Source organism: Tuber melanosporum (assembly GCF_000151645.1).
Source record: "Tuber melanosporum whole genome shotgun sequence assembly, scaffold_19, strain Mel28".
NCBI lineage: Eukaryota > Fungi > Ascomycota > Pezizomycetes > Pezizales > Tuberaceae > Tuber > Tuber melanosporum.
This window is the reverse complement of record NW_003298852.1, coordinates 873,837-885,072: the sequence shown is the minus strand read 5'-3', so window position 1 is coordinate 885,072 and position 11,236 is coordinate 873,837.

The window sequence follows — 11,236 nt, the reverse complement described above, 5'->3', positions numbered from 1 at the left end:
GGCCCTGTAAGAGAGCTGAAGGGGGGTGTTGGAGACCAGAGATTCCGATTCTGAGTGAGGTTACCCTACCTAGGGTGGTTTCTAGGTATCGGGTTCTCGTATTCCTAACAGATCACCATGGAGCTTTTTATAGCAGCAGTACCAACAAAGCTGTTACTGGTTCAATTGAGAGAATGGCTGGTAGTAACTAGTAGTATGAAGGTGGAAAGGAGGAAGTGACGTTTTCAATGTTACATAGAACTTGGATTCTGATTGTGATAGATGGGGAAGAGGATGGAGTTGAGACCAACCACTTTCAGTGAGTCTAAGAGCAAGCTCATGGCGAAAGGCCTTGTATTCACACTTGGGAGAGAGTGAGCAAGCAATAAGGTATGTATTTGTGATGTCCGTATCAAGAGCCCAGAACTATAAGGAGAGCCAATTCCGTCGGCTCTTTTGGTGATATAGATAATTGCTTCACAACTGATCTGCAATATCCACTCCCCATATACTGGTTGTAATCTTCCACTAATACTAGAATAGAGAGAAGTTTTTTATACTCATAGGTGGCGAATGGCTTACAAGCCATGGAGGCATTAGTGCTAGTTTTTTTAGGTTTTCACCAATTACGGAGAACAAGGTGATGAAGGTTGTGAATGGTAGTTAGGAATAAAACAGTGTTATTATTCTGCCAAAGGGCAGCACAAACCCCATTCACTACCACTCCCGATAGGTGATTCTATTCCAGTATTCTTTTTGTAATATCCTTACTAATCATTAATGTGGAAGGAAAATCTGGGTAGTTTGCTCATGTTGTTCCAGCTGTACAGAGGCTATGATCTCGGAGGTTGTAACGTGTTCGCAAGGTGCTAATCATGTTATCAGTAATAGGTACGATAGTTGGCAGGTGGCCTGCTCTTCCAGAGAGGAGGCGAGAGCTGAGAATTAAAGGAGGCTTCGGAGGTGTACTGGGAAACAACGAAGTAACCGTTCAACCAAGTATATTGAAATACTGTCTGTCGAAGTCTGCCTCTTCTATCGTAGAAATAGGCGGTCTTTAAATACACAAATCTGTTCATGTCTAGTATGAACAAAACTAATCAAAGGTATCAATCGATACACTTTGGTGAAACTAATTAAGTATCAAAGCGATACTTAAAACAGAACATAAAACAAAACCAAGTATCAAACGATACTTAAAACAAAACCAAGTATCAAACGATACTTAAAACAAACCCAATAACCGAGTACCCGTACCGGTTACAGAGGTGGTGAAATAGAAGTATGCTAGTAAAGTAATTATCTACATAGATGTTAAATTGATAGGACTAGAATGGCAAGGAAAAGGCTAGATGATATACTGTCAGAGCAGTAGGTGAGAAACCAGTTGAGAGTTTATGAGTTTTGCTTTAGGTTAGTTTACGACTATTGTAATTGTATAGTGCTAGTAATCATTCTTTACTAATATGGGTATAAGAGGATGTTGTTTGAGTAAACTCACTAACTGCATTCTCAGTAACTCCAGAATAGAATAAAAACAGATAGGTATATCCCTAATCACAAAATGCATAAATCTTATAGCCTTGATCAATAGGCTTTCCATGAAGCTTGATCGTATGTGCTGACCTCCCTTTGCATAGTACCATTATTTTGTTAAAGGAAAGAGTAGATAAGAGTAAAAAATGTTGCCGAAACCGCTGCCATAAATGGGAGGCCAGATATTCTATTTTCCACCACCAATCTTGCTGCTTATAAGTATCTTCTGGTGGCAATATATGGAAGTAGCGCTTAATTTACTTATAACGATTACAGGATATATATCGCATGATTGAATGACATATTTCAGTTTACCAATGGTCTTTGATCACTCGTAAGCAATTTATTCCCATTTATATCTGAAGGTCAATGAAGATCCTTATCTCTGGAAGGCTAACTGGACTCTAAGGACGGCTGATAACCTTCTGCTCATCGCCTTTAACTCCTACTAGGTTTTCATCCTCTCTGTCACGAACGTGGCTTAGTGAGGAAAGGGTTTTCACGTGACACATGGTCATGAGTTACAGGTATGTTATTGTTTCACGCATATGACCTATTCGGGTTATATGATTAGTTATGTGTGGGATTTGTGATGCTTTTGCACATGGCTCAAGTATGAGTCATGGGACATGCGCCTAACGAGTATGCCTTACAAGTGTGCCTTACGGGCAAGCCTTGCGCATATGATTTATGTTTCGCACATGACCTCATTATGATGTCATGGGTTTCGTGCATATGACTCAGTCAAGTCATATGACTTGTTTATTGTGTTATGATTGGTTTATGAGTTTCGCACATGACCTCGCTATGAGGTCATGGGTTTTGAGCATGTGATCACTTTGGTCATATGACTAGTTTGTTATGATTTAGTTTCATACATGTGACCACTTTAGGTCACATGACTAAAGGCGGGAAGAATACTATATAAGGAGTCCGATGCGGCCGAGGAAGATAGGTTCTTCACGCTTTGTTCTAAGTACTTTTCCTACTTATTACATTAACGAATATAAAATACCTTTACGATCTTTATCTTTATTGCAACATTATCGTTACGCCAAGGAAGGCGCTTTACTAAGAAGAGTTAGAGAAAGCTTACGATAGACGGTCCTGGTAGAAGACAAGGGTCTTGTACTATCGGTAACATAGGCAGAGGCCTAGAGCTATCATAAGACAAAGAGAAGAAGAAGACAGGAAGAGAAGTATCGTTCCCTGTCGCCAAGCACTAACTATCCAAAGAGGGAACATTACATTACAAAGCGTCACCTAGTGTGACGCCAAACGATACAAGACGGCATCTGTCAATCCAGACTGGAAAGAAGATATTAACATCGACGACCAAAATCTTAATCTAGGAGGATTCAGCGATGCCCTAGATCACATCTCAGCAGAACCCTCGAGAGCAGCAAGCCCAGTAACCCCAGAGAAAGGATCACCAGTCGATAGCTCTCCTGCTGGAATGCCACAACCCGAGAGAATGTCGGGATCTGCAGTGCCTGGGCCACTGGCCCCAGCCGCTCCGGCACCAGGAACCAGCATACTTAGAATGACTGAAAATCAGTTTCAGGCATTTCTTGCATCCACGCGAAATACAGGGCAAGGAAATGTCCAACGACCAAAAGCAAAGGAGCCCGACACATACGAAGGAGCCAAAGATAAGCTACGAATATTCTTAGCGCAATGCGAGAGATATTTTGCAGTTAAGGGATACGGAGATCACCATGATGAAATTAAGATTCCATATGTGGAATCTCTACTCCGAGGACTCGCGGGACAATGGATCATGCCCTTCCAAAATGGACGGAAACAGAGGGAATGGGTCACATACGAAGAGTTCAAGGTGACACTCTTTGAACAATTTGGAGACCCTAACACCAAAGAAACAGCAAGACAAAAGCTAGAAAAACTCCAGCAAGGAAAACAAACGTTCTCAGCATACTGGAACGAATGTCGACTGTTGGAATACGAGGCCGAGTTTGATGATGTGACTCTCTACATCATACTCCTGAGAAACAGCTGTGAGAGACTCTGAGAGGCATGGGGAATCTCTGACCTGCGCTATACGATAGCCGAATGATTTACAAGATGGGCAATCGACAAAGAAAGCAAATTAAACATGGTTCGGAGCAACTCGGAAAATACTATAGCACATAGAGTGGTCCAATAATCCAGGAATGGGGACGGGACCTTCAAACCGCAAGCACCTCGAGGAGAAAGTCGAGCATTACCACCAGGCGAACCGATGGAATTGGACAAGTCAAGAGTAGGGCCTGCTCTGAATCTCTCTAAAGAAGAATACGCCAGAAGGATGAATGGGAAACTATGCCTAAGGTGTGGAAAAGCAGGTCATCGGATACGAGAATGCAGAAGCCAACTGGACAACGGATACCAGGGAAACAGAGCTACTGGAAATAATTGTTTCCAAAATCAGAAAAGAAGCAACATCCGCGAAATGATAGCAGAGGATTCACCGGCGGAAAACGAAGAGGGTTCCCAGTAAATGGTGGTCTGGGAGACCCAAGATGTGGACCTGGAAAATCCATCAAATTAGCGAACTACTACACGGCACTACATACGCAAAGAGGAGAAGAAGATGGAGATCTGTAATGATCCCCTTTCAGATAGTTAGTTCTTGGCGACGGGGAACGATACTTACCTTTTCTTTCCCTTTCTTTCCTTGTCTTATGATAGCTCTAGGCCTCTGCCTATGTTACCGATAGTACAAGACCTTTGTCTTCTATCGGAAACACCTATCGTAAGCTTTCTCTAACTCGTCTTCGTAATGAGTGCTTCTTGGCATAATGATAAGGTTACAATAAGGATAAAGATCGTAAAGGTGTTTTATATTCGTTAAAGTAATATGTAGGAAAAGTACTTAGAACAAAGCGTGAAGAACCTATCTTCCTCGGCCGCATCAGCCTCCTTATATAGTGTTCTTCCCGCCTTTAATCATGTGACCTAAAGTGGTCACATGTGCAAAACCAAATCAAAACAAACTAGTCATATGACCAAAGTAATCACATGTTCAAAACCCATGACCTTATAGCGAGGTCATGTGCAAAACTCATAAACCAATCATAACACAATAAACAAGTCAGATGACTCGACTGAGTCATATGCACGAAACCCATGACATCATAATGAGGTCATGTGCGAAACATAAATTATATGCGCAAGGCTTGCCTGTAAGGCACACTCGTAAGGCATACTCGTCAGGCGCATGTCCCATGACTCATACTTGAGCCATGTGCGAAAGCATCACAAATCCCACACATAACTAATCATACAACCTGAATAGGTTATATGCGTGAAACAATAACATACCTGTGACTCATAACCATGTGTCACGTGAAAACCCTTTCCTCACTAAGCCACGTTCGTGATATTAGCTCCCCTCCTCCTAAGCCTGAGTCCCATCAGGCTTTTTCTCGCAGTTTCAATAGCTCGCGTCCTGCGGAGCGCATGGTCCTTCTCAGCTTGTGGAACTTTTCGTCTGCCATCCTCCATCTGACCCTTACCGATTCCAGCATCAGATTCGCCATCTCAATCGTGTGCCGCTGGTGGTCATTCAGCTGTCTAAGCTCCGCGATCGTTTTGTCATTTGCCGAAATTGTGGCCTCGGCTTGGCCCAGTTGTTCTCAGAGTCCCTGGAGCTGCCTGTGTAGGCTCCTGACATCCGGTTCCATGTCTGCCGAGGAGTTTTGGGCCCCTCCCTCCTTGGACCGCGTCCTCGTGGCCTATGCCTTTCTGGCATCTTCTCCTTCCAACTCATTTCGGCTTCCATCTTTCTGCGGGTAAAATCCCACAGATATTTTTTGTGCCCTGTGCATCCTGCACCCATTTCTGAAGCATTGTTGCCAATGCTTTAGAACGTGGTCCGGGCGTGGGCCACGCTTCCGACATTCCCTCGGGAACCATCCCGAGCCTTCTTTGTCGCCCAAGTGTGTTTGGCAACCGTCATCGTAGCATACCGTCCATGACATGGCGTTATACAGGGCTTCTTTTTCCCTTTCCTTGAGTTCTTCGTCGGTTGGCCCCATGAATGAGTATTCGGGGCTGGTGGGTGTGGTTTGGCGGAGGCTATCGCCCCAGCCCTCGTGTTGCTGCCTTGACACGAGAGTTGTTCCCTCGCTTTTGTCTTGGTTGAACGTGATCGTCACCTGGGCCAGGCTTGCCTGGGTATCGCTGGTGGAAGGTTGAGATGGCATCTTGTGCGTTTTCGAAGTTGTGTGCGAAGTAAGAAGTTTTATCGTGTTCAGGAGAGTATCCTGTCCACTTGGCTCGGTATTGGAGGTGACCGTGGAAGAAGCGGACATCGACTATTTCGTCGAGCTCATATTCTTGTTCTCCGTCGAGTTCGATCTGAAGGGGAGGAATAAGTATTTGTGAAGGAAATTTATTGTCGTTGTGTAATTCGAGGAGTGAGTTGTGGAATGTATTGTGTATTCGCATTGAGGGGGGAAGGTCAAGTTTATAATCTCGGCTGCCCACTTTTTCCAATATCCTGAAGGGTCCAATTTTCTTGTAGTCTAGTTTCTTTGATGGTCGTGTCGTATGGATATTGCGTGGTATTAGCCATACCATGTTTCCTGGTTGTATGTTTGGATCCGGTCTTCGGTGCTTATCGTATTGTTCTTTTTGCCGTTGTTGGGCTTGACTCATCTCATATTGTAAGGTTTCGTGTGGTTTTCGCATATCCGCTTTCTCCGGTATCACATCATTAATCGTATGATATGTGGTCTGACTTTGTGGATGTTTTCCGTAATTCGCGAAGAAGGGTGTCGTGCCAATTGTTTCTTGCTTTCCATTGTTGTATGCGAATTCGGCCATCGATAACATCTTGTACCAATCATCTTGCTCATAGTTGACATAGGCCCTTAAATATTGTTCGAGTATCGCATTTACCCGTTCCGTTTGTCCATCTGTTTGTGGGTGGAATGCTGTGCTCATTCTGTTTTGTATTCCCATTTCTCCAGTTACTTTCTTCCATAGTCCCGATGTGAATAGTGTTCCTTGATCGCTAATGATATTCTTTGGGAGGCCGTGAAGTCGAAAGACCTCTCGGAAGAATGTTTGTATAAAATCCCTCGTGTTAATGTCTTTTCTAGCAGGAATGAAATGACTCATTTTGGTCAGGCGATCCACCATGACCAAGATGCTATAGCAATTTTCCGATGTTGGTAGGTCCGTGATGAATTCCATAGTAATTGTTTCCCATGGTTGTTCTGGGACTTCATTTGATTTTAGTAATCCATATGGTGCGTGTTTAGCCGTTTTCGTTCTTTGGCATATGTCGCAGTTTTTGACATATCATTTGACATCTTCGCGCAGTCCTGGCCAATAGAATGATCTCGTGATGAATTCCGTAATTTTAGCCGTTCCTCTGTGTCCTGCCGTTCGGATATCATGGTGTTGTCGTATGAGGTCTGACCTTATCTCCTCTTCTTCTAGGATCTATTGTTTTCCATCGTACCACATATTTCTGTCCTTCCATTGGCATAACCCCAGTGCAATTCCTTTCATCACCTTTTTTCCTTCTTCCAAGGCTTCTCTTATTGCCTGGATTGTTTTATCTTTCTCGTTTGCATCCTCAATTCCTCTTTCCTCCTTTGATGTGAATTGGATAACCTCTATGGCCTCGAAGTAGGTCTTTGGTAATAGGGTCCTTGTTTTTTGTTTGATCCTTTCATCTTCTTTCGTTTGTGGTTTGTCGCTTGCAATCCTTGTGAGAGCATCTGGCTTTCCGCTCTCGTTTCCTGGTCGGTATTCGATTTTGAAGTTGTATTTGCTAAGGTGCTCCATCCAGCTTATCTGGCGGTCGTTCCATTCTTTCGTGGTCATGAACGGGACCAGGTTCTTGTGGTCGGTTAGAACTCGGACTGGATGGTCGTTGTTTGAAACGTATCTCCTCCATTCTTTTAATGCTTGAACTATCGCTAATAGTTCTTTGTTTGCAACATCGTAGTTGCACTCTGCAGGGGTCATTGTCTTGGATCGGTAAGACACTGGCCTCCATTTTCCATCATCGCACTGTCGCGATAGTATGCCTGAGCATACATATTTTGAGGCATCCGTTTCGATCATTGTCTTTCGGTTTGGGTCGAAATGAACCAGTATGGGTGCTGATGTTAGATGCATTCATATTGCATCATATGCTTTTTGTTCGTTTTCTCCCCATTCCCATTTCTTGTCTTTCTTCGTAAGGTTATAGAGTGGTTTTGCAAGCCTGCTAAATCCCTCTATGAACCTTCGATAAAAGTTGCAGAATCCCATAAAGCACTGAACATCTGTTTTGTTGTTTGGTTTGGCCCAGTCCCAAATGGCTGCTGTTTTAACTGGGTCAACTTTGACCCCACTTCGATTGATGATAAATCCAAGGTATTCTGTTTCTTCCTTATGGAATTCGCATTTTGTGGGTTTGATCTTCATTCCTGATCCTTGTATTGCCGCTATGATGTTGCTGATATCTTTTTGGTGTTGTTGTATATTTTCCGAATATATGAGTACATCGTCCAGGTATACGATGCAACATATGTCGCGGTACTTATTAAGTACCCTGTTGATCCATCTCTGGAATGAAGCCGGTGTGTTGGTTAGCCCAAAAGGCATAACCAAGTATTCAAACATTCCGTATCTTGAGGCGAATGTAGTCTTCCATTGATCTCCTGCCTTGATACGTATATGGTGGTATGCGTCTTTGATGTCGAGTTTGGTGAAATATTTTGCTGATCGTAGTCTGTCCAGTTCTTCCCAATCAAGGGTAGCGGAGATCGGTCTTTCTTGGTAACCGAATTGAGGGCTCTGTAGTCCACACAGAGTCTCATTTTTCCGTCTTTCTTTTTGACGAATAGTATTGGAGATCCTCCTGACACGAAAGAGTCTGGGATCCATCCTCTCTTTAGGTTTTGCTCGATATACTTCCTAAGTTCTTCGAGCTCTGCTTCCCCTAGGAGGTATAACTTCTTATAGGGAATTTGTTTTGTTTTTCCCATTTTTTCATCTTTGACCAACTGAATTTCGTTGTCGATTCCTGGTCTTCGAGGTGGTAGCTCCGTAGATACCTCTTCTTGGAATAGATTTGTGAATTGGTGATATTCTTTTGGAACCAATTCTCTCCATCCCTTTTTGCTTTGGTATTTCTTGTCCTGGATTGCTAGTTTTGTGCTAATGTTGATTTTTGCTAGAACTGCTTTCTCGTCTTCGTATGTCCATTTGAGAATTCCTGTTGTATCTCCTCTTCGATAATATCGTCCAAAGGCTTGTGCTGTGATCTCTTTGATCTCAATTCTTTTTGTTGTATCGAGCTGGTTTTGGTCCGTACTTCCAAATCCCTTGTTTCCTCTCATGGTTTCTTCCAGTTGATCTACTTCATGCAGATCCTCTTTGTTGATTTTTTCGATTATCAACTGTGCGATTCGATCGCCTTTCTGGACTTGGTAGTCCTCTTCAACTAGGTTGGCCAGGACCGCTTTGATTTCACCGGTATAGTCGACGTCGATCACTCCTGCCATGGTCATGAGTCGGTGTTTGACTACTGGACCACTGTGGGTGCTATTCGTCCATAGGTACCTTCTGGGAGTCCAATGGCTATTCCCGTTACTATCGTTGCCTGCCCGTTGGCTGGTATCTGGGTTCCTTCGTTGGCAGAAAGGTCGTGTCCTGCTGCCCCTTTGGAACCCTTGGTAGGCACATTTGCCTCTTGGTCCAGTTTTTGTATCTGGACCCTTTTATCTTGCTGCATCTCGGCAAACTTTGCATGCAAAGTTTCTTCTTCCGCTTCTCGTATTGGTGTGGAGTAGACTACAGGTGAACCGTTGAGACCTTGTATTGCACATAGTTCACCTGTAAACATCATCTTGTTCTCGTTCCAATCGATCGTTGGATTATGCTTCCGTAACTATGGCATCCCTAGGACTATCTCATCGTTCTTTAGATCTGTCACTTGAAAGGTTGCCGTTTCCCTATGGCTGTCAATGTCCATAGGTAGTGTCGCTATATGGGTTATAGGACCCATAGCGCTTGGCTTTCCATCTGCTAGGTAGACTTGTCTTGCTTTCTTCGCTTGTTTGGTGTGGAGGCCATATTTGTCGCATATTTCTTGGTCGATGAAGTCTTCAGTGGCCCCCCTAGTCGAGCATTGCATATATTGTTGTTTCTTCTCCTTCTCTGTTGTATATCTTCGTTTTGATCATCACATGATCTCCATCTCCTTCTCCTCTTTGTGTGTGTAGTGCCGTGTAGTAGTTCGCTAATTTGACGGGTTTTCTAGGTCCACATCTTGGGTCTCCCAGACCACCATTTACTGGGGACCCTCTTCGTTTTCCGCCGGTGAATCCTCTGCTATCATTTCGCGGATGTTGCTTCTTTTCTGATTTTGGAAACAATTATTTCCAGTAGCTCTGTTTCCCTGGTATCCGTTGTCCAGTCGGCTTCTGCATTCTCGTATCCGATGCCCTGCTTTTCCACACCTTAGGCATAGTTTCCCATTCATCCTTCTGGCGTATTCTTCCTTAGACAGATTCAGAGCAGGCCCTGCTCTTGACTTGTCCAATTCCATCGGTTCGCCTGGTGGTAATGCTCGACTTTCTCCCCGAGGTGCTTGCGGTTTGAAGGTCCCGTCCACATTCCTGGATGATTGGACCACCTTATGTGCTATAGTATTTTCCGAGTTGTTCCGAACCATTTTTAATTTGCTTTCTTTGTCGATTGCCCATCTTGCAAATCGTTCGGCTATCGTATAGCACAGGTCAGAGATTCCCCATACCTCTCGGAGTCTCTCGCTGCAGTTTCTCAGGAGAATGATGTAGAGAGTCGCGTCATCAAACTCGGCCTCGTATTCCAACAGTCGACATTCGTTCCAGTATGCTGAGAATGTTTGTTTTCTTAATAGAGTTTTTCTAGCTTTCGTCTTGCTGTTTCTTTGGCGTTGGGGTCTCCAAATTGTTCAAAGAGTGTCGCCTTAAGCTCTTCGTACGTGACCCATTCCCTCTGTTTCCTTCCATCTTGGATGGGCATGATCCATTGTCCCGCGAGTCCTCTGAGTAGAGATTCCACATATGGAATCTTAATTTCATCATGGTGATCTCCGTATCCCTTAACTGCAAAATATCCCTCGCATTGCGCTAAGAATATTCGTAGCTTATCTTCGGCTCCTTCGTATTTGTCAGGCTCCTTTGCTTTTGGTCGTTGGACATTTCCTTACTCTGTATTTCGCATGGCTGTAAGAAATACCTGAAACTTATTTTCAGTCATTCCAAGTATGCTGGTTCCTGGTCCCAGAGCGGCTGGGGCCGGCGGCCCAGGTACTGCGGCTCCCGACATTCTCTTGGGTCGTGGCGTTCCAGCAGGAGAGCTATCAACTGGTGATCCTTTCTCTGGGGTTACTGGGCTTGCTGCTCTCGAGGGTTCTGCTGATACGTGATCTAGGGCGTCGCTGAATCCTCCTAGATTAAGATTTTGATCGTTGATGTCAATATCTCCTTCCCGATCTGGGTTGAAGGATGCTCTCTTGTATTGTTTGGCGTCGCACTAGGTGACGCTTTGTAATTTAACGATCCCCTTTCAGATAGTTAGTTCTTGGCGACGGGGAACGATACTTACCTTTTCTTTCCCTTTCTTTCCTTGTCTTATGATAGCTCTAGGCCTCTGCCTATGTTACCGATAGTACAAGACCTTTGTCTTCTATCGGAAACACCTATCGTAAGCTTTCTCTAACTCGTCTTCG